Raw genomic sequence first — 19,032 nt, forward strand, 5'->3', positions numbered from 1 at the left:
TCTGGGTCCTATACACTCAAGCAGAATTTATCTGAGTGCTGTGATATACAATGCATTTTTAAATTTTTGCAAAAGGCTAACCTTTAAAATTATATATAGAATTATACACATTACTTTTAATAATAAGTAGTTTTATTTTAAAATTTTAAAATAAAACTATTTATTATTAAAAGTAATGTGTATAATTCTATATATACACATTTTAAAATTTTTGGAAGTGAAATCTGGACAATAAAACAAAAAGGCAAACAAAGATTAACAATAGCAGAAATGAAGTTTATGAGAAAAACTGCAAAGTATACCCTATTTGATCACAAAAGAAACGAAGCCATTATGAAAGAATTAAACCAAGAACCAGTAATAGAAAAAATTAAAAAATATAAACATAAATGGATGGAACACGTTCAAAGAATGAAAACAGAAAGATTACCAAAAGAAGCCTTAAAGTACAAGTCATTAGAAAAAAGAAAACCAGGACGTCCTCTTAAACGATTCAACAATGACTTCTAAGGCCGGAACAGGCCATGCTAGGCCTAAATCCTTGATATGCATGATGATGATGATGATGATGATGATGTTGATTTTAAAATTTTCATTATCCATTTGATTTTACATATTCCTTGTATGTAGTTTCATCTTGACTTATAAACTTATACCATGATTTAATATAATTTTTTAAACTGTTGTCATGACTCATCACAGCCTGAGTGCTGATGTGAGTAAATATCAAACAACAATTGCTTCTAAGCTAGCTGAATGTAAAAGGTTGTCTTTGCATTCTTTGCATACAAGATAAGTTGTAGTTTCAAAGTACAATGTTTAGGGAAGGTAGAATTCTTGCTATCTAATTTTAAAAATTCTTCTATTAACAGTCTTTTTGGCAAAAGAAAAAGATGATTCTTGTAGTGTTTTTAGTATAGTAGGAAATGACTGTTCCAGATAATCTATGCAGAAGTGAAGGAGAAGAATGATGCCAGGTCAGATGTAAACAAATAAGAGCAGAAGTTGCATATAATGACTTACTTTAGTAAGACAGCTCCAAAAAACTGGCATCATTGATCTGCACAGGAAGCAATTTTTTTTTTTTTGGGGGGGGGGGGGGACTCTTGGTAACAAGATATGAATTTATTGATTTTTGAGGGAGGGGAAAAAACTGGCATTTTTATTTCAAGCCACTTATGAAGCATATTTTTCTTGGACTGCCTTGGTACATTTGTTGGTAAACTGAGGATTGGATAGATGATAGTAATGTCAGATAACACGGGAGGATGAAGTCCTTTATTTCAGCAAGAATTATTTCATATAATTCCATCATAAGAATTGGCTGGATCAGGAGAGCAGGTACAATCATCTGACCAAAGGGAAGAAAAGTCATTCCACTTGGTATTACTAGTAGTGCTACACCATGCTGCTTAAGGCCGGAGGATCATTTCAAAGAAAACTTGGAGACTAAGATTTGGATTATTAATAGGTAGCTGACAGGTATCAAGATTGCTGAGAAAGTGGTCAGGTTTATCATTTATCAAGTATTCTAGTAAATAAGGGCTTTTCAACTTACTGGCAGTAGCAGGAGAGATCCCTCTCTTGAAAACTTTTTTTTTTTTTTTTTATAGCCAAATATGTATACAGAAGATTTGAAAGGTTTGAAAATTTGACCAGAGAGCTTTTGAGAATACAATACTCAACACTGGAGTTGTCTTAGCTTGTACTACTTAAAAGGACATGAGCGTGCTGACCGGGCATCTGTATATTCACCTTTTATTAGCATTTTTGATTAAGGTTTCACTGGCCTGACAGTTGTTTCAAACTGTAGATCCTAATCACAGATTAAGGGCAAAAACCTTAAGAGGGCAAAAACTCTCATTGACTACCAAAGCAATCCTATGTCAGAGAGCTATATTTTTCATAAGTCAACTCTCAGTCAATGCATAATTGATAGTTCAAAACCTCTAATGGGCCAGTGAAACCTTAATCAAAAGCATTAATAAAAGATGAATATCCAGATGCCTGGGAAACACTCATGTCTTTTAAGTGGCACAACTAAGGCAAATTCAACATCGAGGATTGTATTCTCATAAACTCTCCAGTGAATTTTCGAAACTTTTGAAGTTTCTATATACATACTGAGCTACTAAATAAGGATGGCTCTTTAATATCCTCTATAACATTTATTTTACATTCTTTGATAATTACAATTATGCACAGATTGAGTATGAAAAATACATTGCTTTAGTATTGAACAAGGATTTTTGTCTCTTAACATTTTCGGTTGATCTCTGATAAGAGCAAACAGTTCAAAACAATTGTCAGGCCAGTTATACTTTAATCAAAAGTGCTAATAAAAAGTAAATATATGAATGCCTGGGAAGTCTTTTAAGAAGTGCAAGCTAAGGCAACCCTGATGCCAAGGATTGTATTCTCATAAGCCCACTGGTCAATTTTTGAAACTCTCAAAGTTTCTATCTACATATTCAGTTATGAACTAAGGATGGATCTTTTATTTCCCCTATTTATTTATTTTATATTACAGAAATGAAGCCTTGTAGATAATTTTTTTTTTTTTCTGTTCCTCCAAAACATATAAATCACCCTGAGAATACATGCAATTAAGAGACATAGCAGACTGTGCAATTAGGATTAACCACCAAGATAATGAATGCGTTTAGGTATTATGTCAAAATCGAGGCCTTTAGCTAATGCACTACTTTCAGTGTTAGATAAATGGCGACCAGAAATATTAACAATCCATTTATGCGTAGGTGTGTTGTCAGAGGTAACGTTTTTCTTTTGCTTATAGTATAACGATTCATATTTTTGCATAAGTTTGCAAGAATTTTTTTCATAGGAAAAAGATTGTTTAGAGACACCCAAAGAACGATATCCAGTAATTCGTCATCAAGAACAGCTGAAATTTTTCTTTCCAGATCCAAAATACAATTAATGTTAGATGCTACATCTTTTTTAGTCGCCTGAATTTGGTTCCGTATCAAGGAAAAACTTGCACAAACGCAAATTGCGTGAGCTCCAGGAGACTGAATTGTTTCTCTAAATCTAGCACGCGTAGGAATGACTTTCGTATCACGCCATTTTTTTGAGAAAGGCAATCCGTGAGCAAAGCTTACCTTGTAAAACCAATAACTTTCCTAATTTTCCTGTTTGTTTAGTGAGTTCTTCCGCATGAAGGATAATAAGTCTAATCTTAAGAGGTACTTGTGGCATCTTCTTCTTCTTCTACAGCTTCTCCCACTTAAGTGGGGTCACTGTTTGTAATGAGTCTCCTCCACACCTTCCTGTCTTGGGCTGTCACCACATCTAAGTTATTCATCTTCAAGTCCTCTTCTACCAGCTCCCTCCATCTCTTCTTTGGCCGCCCACGCTTCCGCCTTCCTTGCACATCCATCTGCATGACCCTTCTTCCCACATATTCATCCTCCTTCCTCATCACATGACCAAACCATCTCAACCTTGCCTCCTGTATTTTTGCTCCTAAGTTTGTAACTTTCACTGTTTTCCTGACATAGTCATTTCTCAGACGATCCTTTCTGGTCACACCGCACATTCACCTAAGCATTCTCATCTCTGCTACTTCCATCCTGCTGATGTTATTTTTCCTCAGGGCCACAGTTTCTATAGCATATGTCATAGCCAACCTCACTACTGTCCTATAAATTTTGCCTTTCAGATTGATCGGCACCCTCTTATCGCATAACACTCCAGCCATCTCCCTCCAGTTCCTCCAACCCGCTTGTATCCTGCATCCCACTTCCTTCTCAGCTCCTCCATCTTCTTCCACTGTTGAACCTAAGTATCTAAAGTCTCTCACCTTCCTGATGACATTTCCTTCCAGCTCCAGATCTGTCTCCTGGCCGCCACCGCGCAACACATATACTCTATCTTACTTCTGCTCAGTCTCATACCTCTCTCTCCCAGTACTTTTCTCCATCTTTCCAGTTTAGTTCCCACTTCTTCTCTTGAATCTACACACAGCAAGATGTCATCTGCATACAACATTGTCCAAGGTGCATCTTCTCTCACCTCCTCTGTTACCACCTCCATCACAATATTAAACAGAAACGGACTTAATGCTGACCCTTGATGCAAGCCAACTGTTACTTGAAAACTTTCTGTCTGTCCCAAACAGGTCCAAACACTTGTCTTCACATTTCTGTACATTTCCCGCACCAACCTGACATATTTCTCCGGCACCTTCTTCTCCCTCGGACACCTCCAGACTTCTTGCCTTGGCACTCTATCGTACGCTTTCTCCAGATCAATAAATACCAGATGTAGCTCCCTTTGTTTCTCTCGATATTTTTCCATCATCTGTCGTAACCCAAAGATAGCATCTGTTGTTGATCTACCAGGCATGAAGCCAAATTGTTCCTTTGCAATCTCCACCTCCTTCCTCAATCTACCATCAAGAACCCTTTCTAGGATCTTCATTGTGTGGGACATCAACTTTATTCCTCTGTAATTTTTACAGTCTTGTGCATCCCCTTTACCCTTGTAGATGGGAACAAGAGTACTCTCCCTCCATTTCTCGGGTATATTTTCCTGTTGGCAAACTTTCATGAACAGGTCTCACAGCAGGTCAATTCTCCCAGTGCCTTCCATGCCTCCACTGGAATGCTGTCGGGGCCCAACGATTTTCCATTCCTCATCCTCTTCATGGCCTCCGTCACTTCCATTCTACTGATGTTCTGCACCATCCCCTCAGAAGGCTGCCCATCTCCTCTGTGAGTCCTTGCATTTTCCTCATTCAAAAGTCCCTCAAAGTATATTTTCCATCTGTTTCTTAGTAAATTAATAATAGAACATTGTAATTAATAATAGAACTAAGTAAATTGGCATAGTAAATTAATAATAGAACACGTATAGACCACAGTAATAACATTAATTAAATAAAAGAACAAATATTTTGTACTGAAAGTAACAGTACATCCTCAGTGTAGAACAAACATTTAAACGGAATGGAATACAATGTACAGAACAGTCGGTGGATCACCAAATAAATTGTTGCCACGTGCCAGAAGATGAAGATATCAGTTGGGATCAAAACTTCGTGGATAAACTGCGCACTCATTTTGGAAGAACTCCTCGCTTATATGGCCTCCCAAAAATCCATAAAGAAGTTATCCAGTAAGACCTATTGTTTATTGCATTGACTCTCCCACACTTATCGAATTGCTAAATTTTTGTCACGTTCATTAACTGCCCTTACTGGATATTCTAGATCTTACATCAAAAATTCGACACATTTTCTTGAAAAAATCAAGGATGTTAAAATCAAAGAGTCTGACTTATTAGTCAGTTTTGATATTGTTTCCCTTTTTACCAATATTCCATTAGCTGACACAGTCAACTTACTATATGATGATTACCCTGCGGATTTTGCAAAGATTTTGGAATTTGTTATACATTCAGGTTATTTCAGCTGGAAAAAACAAGATCTACAAACAAGTTGAAGGTACTGCCATAAGTAGCCCTCTGTCTCCACCTTTGGCAAACTATTTTTTCAAACATCTAGAAGACAATTTGTTCTCATCCATTCATCCCCAACCCTCTCTTTGGTTTCGTTATGTCGATGATATTTTTTCTATTTGGCCACATGCTGAAGAGGAACTTACCACATTTCTACAACAGATAAATAGCATTCACCCACACATTCAGTTCACCATGGAAAAAGAAAAGTCTGGTAGTTTACCATTCTTAGACATCCTCCTTACACGCACATTCTCTGGTACTTTGTCTACAAGTGTCTATCGAAAACCTACTTTTACTGGAAGATACATTCATCACACCTCTCAAAAAATTGGCATTATCAAATCTTTAATTAATAGAGCACATAAAGTCTGCTCCTCTCCATTCAGCTTACAATAAGAACTTTTCACTGTAAAAAAGTTAATAGAATCTAATGGTTACAACCCCAATCAAATCCAGCAGATAATTGACTCCTATGTTCCAACACCTCAGGATTCTTCAATAAGTCGCAGAGTTACAATCCCTTACATTTCAGGCATCTCAGAACCTATAGGCAGAATTTTGAAGAAGTATCATCTTATTCCCATATATTTTCCTATCAACAAAATTTCTCACTTGTTGCCATCTACAAAAGACAAACTGTCACCTCTATCACTAGCTGGTGTTTACCAGATACCATGTGAATGCAATGTATCTTATTTTGGACAAATATGCCGTTCTGTGGAAAAAAGAATGAAGGAACATCAATGTTATATGGAATACATGAAACCTCATAAGTCTGGTCTAGCACAACATAGCATTGACACTAATCATTATATTCAGTGGGATAAAACTTATCTTCTCCACAGATGTAGGTATAAATATGAATGCCTTTTTAAAGAAAGTTGCGAAGCTCTCTTACATCAGCCGAATTTAAATCGAAATGACTGTATATCTCTCTCCCAAAAGATGGTTGCATAAAATAAGAGTTTTGAGAAACTCTTATTTTATGCAACCATCAATGAAATTATTACTTTTAAAGAATTATTTAATAATATTTTAGTAATTAATCTTCTGGCAAGCAGCAACAATTTATTTGGTGATCTACCAACTGTTCTGTACTTTGTATTCCATTCCTTTTAAGTGTTTGTTCTACACTGAGGATGTACTGTTACTTTCAGTACGAAATATTTGTACTTTTATTTAATTAAAGTTATTACTGTGGTCTATACATGTTCTACTATTATTAATCAGACTAAGTCATAAAACTTTATTTTTCAATTATATATAACAAATTGTAATATATGTAATGTGAGTGTATGTTTTGCACTTGAAATCAATGCTGTGAAATACAATTCGTTTTGCTTTAAGAATAATGTTTACAGTAACTATGCCAAATTTTCAAATTCTGAACTATAGCTTATGTCTGACATAATTTTTCTTCTTTAGTGTCAGATAAAGAAATTTTCAGGTGGAACAATCAATTTCACCTACTGTTGTGATCACTGTCAGAGACAAGACTCTGTTTTGCAGTTCTGGTTGTGACATGAAGGTTGCCAGGATGGTTATGCGTGCACTGTCAGTAAATGAGTTTAAGGAGAAATATGACAGATATTGTGTGAATAATGAGTAGGTGAGGCCATTTAGTTCCAACTTATGTTTTGAAGACTAGTGAGCAGCTAGCCTCCATCCTTAGCCAATCACAGAACAGCTAGCTCAAAACTATCAGTGATATTACTTGGCACCCAGGAGGAGAGGGAAGTACGAGATGGTGACAACAACTTCTGCCATCTCGTGGTCAATAATACTGTATATTAATCTTTCATGCACTCAGACAGAACCCCAATCACCACTTGAACTTCTTTTAGGCACATTCCAAAAGGGTAATTAAAGTGAATTATAAGCTATATGGTTGGTTGGTCGAGACACTTCAAAATGTGTTACATTCAGGTTGATGTTCAGGCTTAAATAGTGCCGAGTTCTGCAGTCAATTTTCTTGAATTCGTGGGATAAAAAAACCCAGTTTCTGAGAGAATAAATCCTGCTTTCTCTGTGCCAGAGATTAATTAACTCAAGAATTGATCGAAAAAATGGCTTATCTTCTTGAATATTTTTGCCACTGTTCTGTTATTTACTGATTTTCTAATTTAATCAATTTCAAAACTATAAGTCCTAACATTCACCTAAAAAAAGGTTTGCAATATGAGTATTTTTTTGGTTTCTTTCCAGTTTCTAATATTATTTACATGAAAATAATATTAGTTTCACCCCAAATCTAAAAATAAATCGCATTTATTTATCTTAGTCTCATAAATAAGACAAGAGAATAAATCACCATAAATAGCTTAGCTTTTTCTTTCCTACTTTAAGACAAGGGAATTTTAATACAAAAAAAAAAAAACTGTTTAATTAATATAAAAATATGCAAACATAATTATTCACATAAAATTTGTTTAAAAGAATTTCATAAGAGATATACTTTCTCTCTTAAGTTTAAGAAATAAAATGGAGCCAGTTCACTCTGATTCAAAGTTAACATTCTTACCAAATAATTCCCTTTCCTTAAAATGAAAGAAAGAAATATTCTTGTGCTACCCTAGACTTCAGTGTAACCATCTTATCAGAAAATTACCCTGCTTCAGAAAATTATCCATTAGTAGAAAATACTAGGAATAAACTCTGCTGTCTTGGCAGTTCTCTAAACAATCCCTTCTTATCAATGAAATCAGTTCCTTTTTTTGTCTGAATACACTTTCCTTCTTGTCTGCAGTATTCTACAATATACACTTTCATGAAGAATAATATTAAGAAGAAAATACAACTTGTCTTGAACAAATAATGTTCTGTATTCAATCTCATCTACTGAATTGAAGAAACTCAGGATGAAGAAAACCATTAGTAGACCAAATTACTAAAGGAATTTGCCTTTTTCCCGACTGTACTACTGTTTATCCTTTTAAAACCAAATTACAGGCCATTTTCTAGAACTTTATCTTCTGGTGGTGATTCACCATTTCGGGAAAAAAATCTCTTGTATTCCTGAAACATTCTGAAAATATCACAACCCACAATAGCATATAATCGATTTCACTTTTATATTTTATATTCTCATAATCATCAAATTCCTGATTGTATATATACCCTCAGGAGTGTACAATGTATTGTGATAGCACTAGATTATAAGTTTACATCATACTGACAATTTTCAACCAAATTAATCAGTCATTTCTCAGGACTCCAATACTGACAGATCTTATATTTCAGTCCCCTAAGAAAGTTTATCTTAATATTTCTCTGTTGTTCTTTGCCATCCTGACACAACATTTGTTTTGCTAACCATTCCTCTCCCATTCTGTTGTGCCCATACTGGCTGAGTTTAGTTCTGCTCACAAGCTGCTGAATGCTAACAATATCAAATTCCTTCCTACATCCTCATTTTTAATATGATTCTACTACTGATGATATATGCTCATTCCCTCACTCTTTCTCAGAACACTTGTTATCTATAGTCTCCAGTCTTTGGTCAAGTGTTTTATTTCAAGCCCAGTTCTCAGATCCTTAAGTTAAACTGGTTTGAACATTGTTTTGTACACAGTTAGTTTGATGTTTTGAATAATTTCTCTCTTATTCTGTATAAATTTATTCAGCTGACTTTCTACCATACCAGTTTTGCTAATTCTATTGTATATTTCCATATTCACTAAAAACTGTGTCCAAACAGCTGAGATGTTTTACTTGTACTAGACAAATTCTCCATTCAGGATGCAATGGATATTTTTACAGTCTATGGCTTTTTATTATTGTTTTTCATATCAAATTACAGCAGTTATTCAATTTAGTTAGAGAATCTGAAGAATCGTACTGGATTTATTTAGAAATATAACATCTGCATAAAGTAAAGTGCAGAGATTAACGCCTCCAATTTTGATATCATATCTAATGTCATGGGGTGTTTAAGAGTCAAAGCTATATAATTGAGAGGAGACCTCCAAATAGCCTTTAAAGGAATGTAGAGAACCGATCAGGACTTCTGACCTAATGTCAAATCCACACCTTCTCATGGTGCACCCAGTTAGGTATCTACCTGGATACGAAACGAATGAGGATGGGCTGGTAATTTGGGATTTAGCTGACCAAATTGTATTCTTATTGGCTTAAACCAAAATAAAAAATGATGGTACAACATGACAGAATTTCATGCTAGCTGGAGCGTCACCAGTTAAACAAGGCCCGCATTGTTTTCACCAGGGAACCAGGGAAAACAGCAAAAAGTTGGCTACTTGCACAAATCCTAAAACCCACCCCAACTCAACATCACCAGAGTTAAAGATCAGTACTATCAACATAAGAAGCCTGAATGGCAAAGAAAGGAAGCTAGCCAAAGAAGTACAATAGGGAATGATTGAAACAAAAAAGGCAAAAACTAGTGAGACCTTTCTGAGCAATAAATACAAAATGTTACATTCAGGCAATGAAAATCAAGGAAAAGAAGGAATAGCCATAGTATTCAACACAAAATACGAGGCTAATCTTCTTGAATGACAGTCAGTCTCAAGTAGAGTGATGTGGGCAAATATGAGAATGGGGGGAACTGGACAATGAGATTAATTTGTGCCTATCGTCCCACAGAAGGTTCTACTAAGGTAGAAGTGGAGGAATACTTTTAGGCTTTAGAGAAAGCAACTGACACAATGAGAAAGGAAAAGTTGGTCCTTGTTGGGATCTAAATAGCAGAGTAGGAAATGATTGTCAGACATACAAAAATATATTGGGAAAAATTGGAGAAAAGAACAAAGCTAATAATAATGGCAAATACCTGTTGAATTTCTGGATATTGACTGTCTGGATGTTGAAGTGCTCAGGATATTGACTGGTTATTACTAACACCATGTTCCAACATAAAAATGTGCACAAATTCACATGGAGAGAAGAGGCAAGGAATAAGAGAAGTCTCATTGACTATGTTATTGTTGATAGTGATGTTTTCTCCCTGGCGCAGGACATCATAGTGTGAAGAGGATTTGAAATTGGAAGTGATAACCATTTAGTCTTGAGCAGGATAAAATTGAATTTCATATTGAAAAGAATAACATGTAAGAAAGTTTTAAAGCGAATAAAAGTTGAGCAGCTCTCAGATGTGAACTGTAGACTAAAATACACAAAGATTATTGAAGAAAAAATGAAAGAGTTTGAGGACAGGAACCAAACCTTGCAGATTCAGTGGCAAGTGAATCTCCAAGAAGAAAACACTAATTGATTCAGCCAGAGAGGCATATGGTGAGGTCTGTAAGAATAGAAAACTCAGAACTCCATGGTGGACACAGGAAGTTAAAGAGGCAGTGAAAGAAAAGAAGAAAGCATATCAAAATTTCCTGGCAAATAAGTCAGATTGTGCTCTTAGAGAATACAGAGACAAATGTAAGAAAGCTAAACACTGTGTAAAACTAGGTAAACAAAAGTCATTGGAGGACTTTGGTTAGAACATAAATATCAAGAAGGTGGCAAGATATTCTGGAGGTTGTTGAAGAAGCTCAGAAATGGAGGAAAGAGTCTATAAAAGGAATTAGAGATGATAAAGGTGACATGAAAACAGAAGAAAAAATGTATCCTTGAGGCATGAGTAATTACTTCAAAAAATTGTTAATGAAACAAGCAGTGATGACAGCAGTTGTAAAAAACACTGACCAGGAGAATTTGATAGAAATATAAGATCTCGTACTAGACAAATTCTCCTGAATGGAGAATTTGTCTAGTATAAGTAAAACATCTCAGCTGTTTGGGCAAGCAGTCAGGAATACATATACTTGTAGTAGAAAAAGCCATGAAAAACCTGAAATGTGGAAAGGCAACAGGAGTAGATGATATTCGACCAGAAATCCTGAAGTATGGTGGTATAAAAGTCTTACAGTGGCTGCACTGCATAGTTCAGAAGGAGTGGACAGAGGGATGAATTGCAGATGATTGGAGTAGAGCTCTCATAGCACCCATATATAAAAAACAAACATAGAACCCAAAGGAAATTAAACTGAATGTGAGAATTACAGAGGTATTTCCCTACTGAATGTTCCTGGTAAGATATATGCAAGTATACTTGAGAAACGGTTGAGAAGGATTGTGAAAGAGAAGCTTGGTGAAGAACAAGCTGGTTTCAGGCCAAATAGAGGCTGTCAGGATCAGATTTTCACTTTACAACAGATAGTTGAGAAATCATGGGAACATAACAAAAAGAAGTGTTTCGAATAGCTTCTCTCTAGGCATATGACAAGTGCCAAGAGAGAAGCTATTTGATACTCTACGATTATATGGTGTCAGTGGGGCATTAGAATTGAAGGAAGATTAGGAAGGTGGTTTCATGTTAAATTTGGTGTCAGACAAGGATGTCCATTATACCCTCTGTTATTCATTATCTATATGGATCACATTATGAAGGAAAATGGTATTAAACCTGATATCAAAATTAGAGATGCTAATCTCAGCTCTTTGCTTTATGCAGATGATGTTATACTTCTTAATAAATCTGCTACAAGTCTACAAGATTCCCTGACTAAAGTGAATAAATGTAACAGATATGATATGAAGGTCAGCATTAAAAAAACAAAGACAATGAAAACAGGCAGAAACATTGAAAATATCAACTGCATTATGAATGGCAAACCTATTGAACAAGTAAAACATTTCAGCTACTTAGGCACAATTTTTAGTGAAGATGGTAAATTAAATATGGAAATAGACAACAGAATCAACCAAGTTGGTATGGTATGAAGTCAACTGAATAAATTTATATGGAATAAGAGAGAAATTAGTCAAAACACTAAATTAGCTGTATACAAGACGTTATTCAAGCCAATTTGAATTTTGGATGTGAGAGCAGGGTCAGAAGTAAAACACTTGACCAAAGACTAGAGACTGTAGATATGAGAGTCCTGAGAAAGATTAGGGGCATGAACAGATGGCATCAATGGCTATGTCATATTAAAAATAAGGATATTAGGAAAGAACTTGACATTGTCAGCATCCAGGAATGCATTAACAGAGCTAATCTCAGGTGGTATGGTCACTTATACAGAATGGGAGAGGAAAGATTAGTAAAATAAGTGTTCTCTGCCAGGCTGGCAGATATAGGTGGATTGATGATACAGTAAAAAGTGACTTAGAAGATAGAAATATAAGATCTGATAACGTTGGAATCTTCACAGATTGATTTGGAGGAAAATTATAGATAGGAAGTTAGTAATGGTATTTTTCATGTAGTACTATCATATTGTGTACACCCAAAGAGGGTATATATCAGGAATTTGATGATGATGATGATTTAATATTACTTTACTTTCTTTCTTTCATAATGCAATCCCTAAAATGATGAATAACAGTGGAGATAATGTGCACCTTTGTCTTACACCTGATTTAACATTAAACCATCTTTTATAATTCCTCCAATTCATCATGCATCATATAACTGTAGCATATTGAACAGCATTTCTGTTGGAACCTTTACTTGCCTTTTCCAGATCTACAAAATTAAACACAGATCAATGTTATAATCCCATGATTCCTTAATTATCTGTCTTAAAATGAAAATCTGATCTTGACTACTTCTATATGTCTTTAAACAGAGCTTAATCTTCTCCAAGTTTCTCTTGCACTATTTAACCTTGAATGAATCTTACCTGGAATATTCAGTATAGAAATTTCTCTGTAATTCTCAGTCAGTTTTATTTTCCTTTATACAGATAGGTACTAGGAAGCTCTACTCCAATCATTTGGAATTTGAACTTCTCAGGCCTTCTAAATTATGCAGTGTATACACAGTAACACTTTCATACCTTTATATTCAAGCATTTCTGGTCAAATATCATCTACTCTAACAGCCGATGGCTTTTTTCTACCTGATTGCATTCCACTTGAGTGTGTCCTACATGTAGATTCTCACTGTTTGTTTAATTTAGTAATTCTTTCAAAGTATTTACTTCACACTTCTAGAATATTTTATCATCAATATTCACGTTACATTTATCATTTTTGATTTTTTTTTTACAGTACTCTTTCCTCCATTTCTAAGCTTTTTCAATATCCTACAGAATATTTTGTTTCCTTACTAATATTTATTTTCTATGTTTTTACCAAAGTCTTCCATGACATTTGTATAGCTAGTTTTACACATTGCTTCACTTTCTTAAATTTTTCTCTGTATTCTCTCAGAGCAAATGCTGACTTACCTGCCCAGAATTTCTGATATGCTTTTTTCTTTTCCTTGACTGCCTCTTTAGCTTCATGAGTCAACCATGGAGTTCTGATTTTTCTATTCCAACAGAGAACCTCACCACATGCCCTCTAGTTGAATTAACATTTCCTTTGGGTTTGCCACTGAATCTCCAGGTATGGTTCTTGCTTTCAAACTGGTTTTTTTTTTCCTTGAGTAATATTTGTGTATTTTATTTGTGTAGTCTACTCTTCACCTCTCAAAATTACTCAATTTTGATTAGTTTTAAAACTTTCTTGCACACTTTTCTTTTCAATGTGATATTCAATTTTATCCTGCTCAAAACTAAATGACAATAATTTCCTATTTCAAGTCCTCTGTATACTCACGTCTCAACATGACAATATCACTATCAACAATAACATAGTCAATGAGACTTTTATTTCTTTGTATTCTCTCAATGTGAATTTGTGGCTTTTATGTTAGAATATTGTGTCAGTCACGACTAGTCCATGTTCTGTTCAGGACAGGTACTTACTAGCATGTACTTGCATTATTCTCTTGATCTTGTACATTCTCGATGTGAATTCATGGACATAAATTTTATGTCCATAAATGAATGAAATGAATGAAAATGAATTTTATGTTGAAACAGTGCCAAAAATGATTAGTCCATATCTTGAGCAGAAATCCAGCAGTACCATTATCAGTCCTACGTTTTTCTGATTTTTTTTTTTCAGCTGCTCCCTTGAATGAATAAAAGAATACACCACTAGCATTTTTCCTGAAACACACACACATAAGTTGCATTTCGAATTTCTCTTTTTGAAATCTGCATTGTTTAGTGTTAAATACTATAGCTATTCCTTCATTTCTTTGGTAACTGTTAGTGGAATATATCATTCTGCACTTATTATTTAGAAGAATCCCATCTGTTTTGTCCTCTTTGTCTCAGTAACCCCAATTATGGCCACATGGCATAATTCTCCTATTGGTTTTACAACATTCCCATTGGTACTGGATATGCCGATGATGCCTATCTTCAACTCTGTTGAGGTTGTTCCTTAATTATCGCATCTTCCCGGTTCATGGACAATTCATCGCATGAAAATTGATCAAGAGGAAAATTTATCACAGGGAAATCTCATTATGAGCAAAATTCATTGCAGGAAAAATCATTACAGAAAAAATTCACTGAAAGCGTTATTCGCTAGAAAATTGAAGTCAGTTTGGTTTAACAAGTGTTATGCACAGGTGTGTGATATTTGATAATAAATTGTATCTGAAAGATACTGCGAACTCCAATGACAGTATAGTATTGGTTTAGTTCTTTTTTAATTTGTTTCTTTTTTTCAATAATTTCTAGATTGTATCTGAAAATAAACAAACTATCATGTATTCAATTTGTAGTGTTTTTTTTTTTTTTTAAGTTTTATCGCATTTCAGCACATACTAGTAATGAATATATCTTTCGGATACATGCGACCTAAGCTGCAATTTTCTTCGATCGCAAAAAAATTGGTACCATTGGTACCGTCTTTAACTGCAGGATTAAAGAAGGAACCAATGTACTTATCCATAGTTGAAATACCATACTTACTCGAATGTAACTCGCACTATGCCTGATTTTACTTTTCGAAAAAAGAAAATAAAAAATTTCGCATATACCTCACACATGAAAAAAAGCGTAAACACGTGCAAGTTGGGGCGACGGTAACTGTTCCTGTGGTAATCAACACGCCTTCCCCAATAGCCACTATATTGCAGAGGCAAGAAAAACAATTACTTTTATTATGTCAGTGAATAAGGTATGAGCAGTCTGTGTAATATATTTCTCAACAAATAGTGTAATTAGAGACAACTTCGATAAAAACGACACTAATGAATGAATCACATGTTCCCTCATACAGAAACTATGCTGTATAGACTCAAGCAAAACCATATGGCAAACACAGTATCTAACTAAAAACTATTGTTATTAATTAGATGTGTGTGAGTTCGCAAAGCAGTAATGAAATTCAACCGAACGTATTAAAACTAAGAAATATATATACAGTGAATGTTGTTATGGCAGTTTCACATATGGAATTCGGTTGAAGAGAGTTAGCATTTCAACTCAACTAGCGGCTTGCTTTTATCTTTCGATCCATGATCTTTTGTTAATACCCCACCAATCATATGCACTTCTTAATAACTTGTCATTGCTGTCTGTTTCACGTTAGGCTTAATTACCGTAAAGGAAGAAAAGTCACAAAACAGAAAAATGTTCCGGGACCTGGAGAGCCCCGGCTGAATTTAACTGCTGGTTCCCAGAGTATAAAAGCTGCTGTTTCACTACTATGTTGGAGCTGCTACTATGAATATATTCCTGCATAGATATTTGAAAGTGAAGTTCTGCACTGGAAATTTCAAATTAAACAGTTTTACGTCACGTGTTCTCATATAGCTGGCGACAACATTATCAAACGAATTAACCAACATAATCATGCTGGTAACATGGCACGGGTTGAAGCAGCAAAGCTACTTAATGAGATTAAAGATCGAGCCCATACAACTAATGATAGGATTCATCGAATTATCACGGAAGCATACACAAAAATATCTCCTGCCATCATTGGCCAAATGCTGAGCAATGCCTCAAGAAGTCTATTCAAAGAACCCAAAATCAAGCAGGACAGGTACCAACAAATCCAAATTCGTGAAGTAATTTAATTATTTCGCCTATATATAAAATCACCTATGGAAATGAAGAGCTCCTTTTGCATGACAGCAACGATAGCCACAACAGATTACTGATATTTTCTACTAAACGAAATCTACAGTTATTGTCGCAATCGACAACATGGTATGCAGATGGCACTTTTAAAACTACTCCACCTCTTTTTGAGCAGCTGTACACAATTCATGGCATTATAAACAATAACGTGATTCCGAATTTGCAATAAAAATGTGCATGATATCAGCAATTGTTTTTGTGTTTACAAATGTTGTACATGCTTTTGAAGTGTTATGTGAAAATAATGACTATCCTGCTGAAGCTCATCAATTTTTCTGTTCTGCACTACGTAGAAGACACATGGATTGGCAAACCTGATTGTTGATCACTTCATCATCCATCTCGCTTTCCCCATGCCTTATGGAATTGTTACTATGCTGTTCTGGAAGGGTTATCAAAGACAAACAACTCATGTGAAGGATGGCATCTTGCTTTCAGCGAACTAATTGGTGCTTTGAACTAAAAACTTTGAAGGATGAGCAACATTTCAATGAGGGAAAAATAGAGCAATATATAGCTGGCACCCAACCTCTTCCTGGTAAGAAACGCTATCGAGATACTGCAAAAAGACTTCAGCTCATCGTTAGTGATTATGAAAATTGTGAAACTCTTGATTACTCAAGAGGAGTTGCCCATAATTTTTTATTTTGAAAACTTTGTGGCTGTGCATTCATCTATTTTGTTTCATATTTTTTTTTACTACTCAATTTTGAATAGTATGAAATAAAAAGTGTTCCTTTTCATGATCATCAAAACAGTCCTTTTCAAGAATACAAATATTGATAGAGAGATGCCTCATTGTACTGATTCTAGTTCCTCTTGAAGATAAATTTTTAAGCTGTTTTAATAACAACAGAATAATAATTGCTCCTTCGAAGTGGCCTACTAGTACAAATTTGAAGGAATAAAATAAAAACAGAACATCACGGCATTCATGCCTTCTAGGTGCACGACACTTGTATTAACGTGTTTTAGCAGATAACAAACAGTTCAAATAATTTTAATTTTCACTAATAGATTTCATGGATATCTTTTCATTTATAACATCGTTTACGGTGTTCTTTTACCCCCTAAAAATAAGTCTCAATTATTACAACTGCTGATTGTTGTCAGAAATCTGACCAATCAGCAGTTAGTTGGATATAACTATTCTCCCTAAATATTCTTAAATATGGTGCTCTTTCTCCCTCACCATCCTATCCCAGTTCTGTAACAATTAATATTCCATCAACAGAGCCTATAGTAAGAAAGAATATGAACAACTTTATTCGTAAATTTTTTTTAAAATATTTTTTTTCCATATAACTGTGATGAATTTTCCCCACGATTAAATTTCCAGCGATGAATAGCCTCCACAATGAATTTTTCCTCGCGAGGAAAAGTCTCCACGATGAATAGTCTTCGCAATGAATTGTCGCCGATGAACTGTCCGGACATGCATCTTCCCTAGTTCCCTGACAAAAGCAGTCAAGGACTTCTACATATGGTTTAAATGCATACAGAATACAATTTGATTGCCAAAGTCCCAACTTGACAGCGTATTTTAATTCACTCAGTATAAAAGTAGATATCTACTAAAAGAGTGCACCATAAAAAGGAGAGGAATGAACACTAAATAAAGAACCATGGTCAGTTCTCTGCATTCTGCAAGTTAGATAACTAAAAATGCTGGTCTGGTTGGCCAAGTGGTTAGCGTATCTGCTCTCCAGCCAAAAGTGACTCTCTGTGAAAATACTAGTGGTGGTGTTCGGCAGTAGATGGTGTTGGTGTAGATGATGAAAATAGTTGCAGTTGGTGTCCTCCCTGGAGGTGTTATGTAATTATAATAATAATAATAAAAATTTACTCCCAATTATTTTGGTTTGACCCTTAAGTAACCCATCATTAAGTCACATAATCCTGATTAAATAGAATCCTTAAGTGTTTTTTTTTAAACATGAATCCCACTCATTAAAGATTGTAAATCTATAGTATATATTAGTAATGAACTGACTAAATATGTAAATTATGTAATTACACTAATCAGCCAACCTCAGCAATGATCCCTGTGTACATTGCAAATATGATTATTAATACTAATGAAATTAATAGTCATAATGACTTATGTGTAATTCTGTGACTTAATTACATCAGTATTAATAATTCAATTCATATCCTTTATGAGGAACATTTCCAGAGATTGATTAATTGCTGTGATGAGTTAGTTATATTTGAACAAACTTACAAACTTAAGTTTTTCCACTTGGTTATACTATAAATGAAAAATGCCAAGAAATTACATTCTTGGTTTAATCCTTTATCCAAGTATAAGCAAACAAAAGACTTTCCCATATTTGCACCCATGAAAGATTGTAAAACCTACAGTATATATTAGTAATGAACTGATTAAATATGTAAATTACATAATTATACTAATTAACCAACCTCTGGAATGATCCTTGTATACATTGCAAATATGATTATTAATAATGATGAAATTAATAGTCATAATAACGTATGTGTAATTCTGTGAATTAATTACATTAGTATTAATAATTCAATTCACATCCTATATGAGGATGTGAACTGAATTAATTGAACTATCCAAACCAGTCAT

General features: G+C 34.6%; 1 protein-coding gene across 1 annotated transcript in view; it reads right to left on the reverse strand.

Moving 5' to 3' along the window:
- Positions 1-19,032, reverse strand: part of LOC150095413 (uncharacterized) — a 284,955-nt gene that overhangs the window by 145,564 nt on the left and 120,359 nt on the right. The gene's annotated exons all lie outside the window — the stretch shown is intronic.

This window comes from Typopeltis vanoorti, chromosome 20, assembly GCF_054136105.1.
Source record: "Typopeltis vanoorti isolate ZY-2024b chromosome 20, IOZ_Tvanoo_1.0, whole genome shotgun sequence".
In the NCBI taxonomy this organism is placed as follows: domain Eukaryota; kingdom Metazoa; phylum Arthropoda; class Arachnida; order Uropygi; family Thelyphonidae; genus Typopeltis; species Typopeltis vanoorti.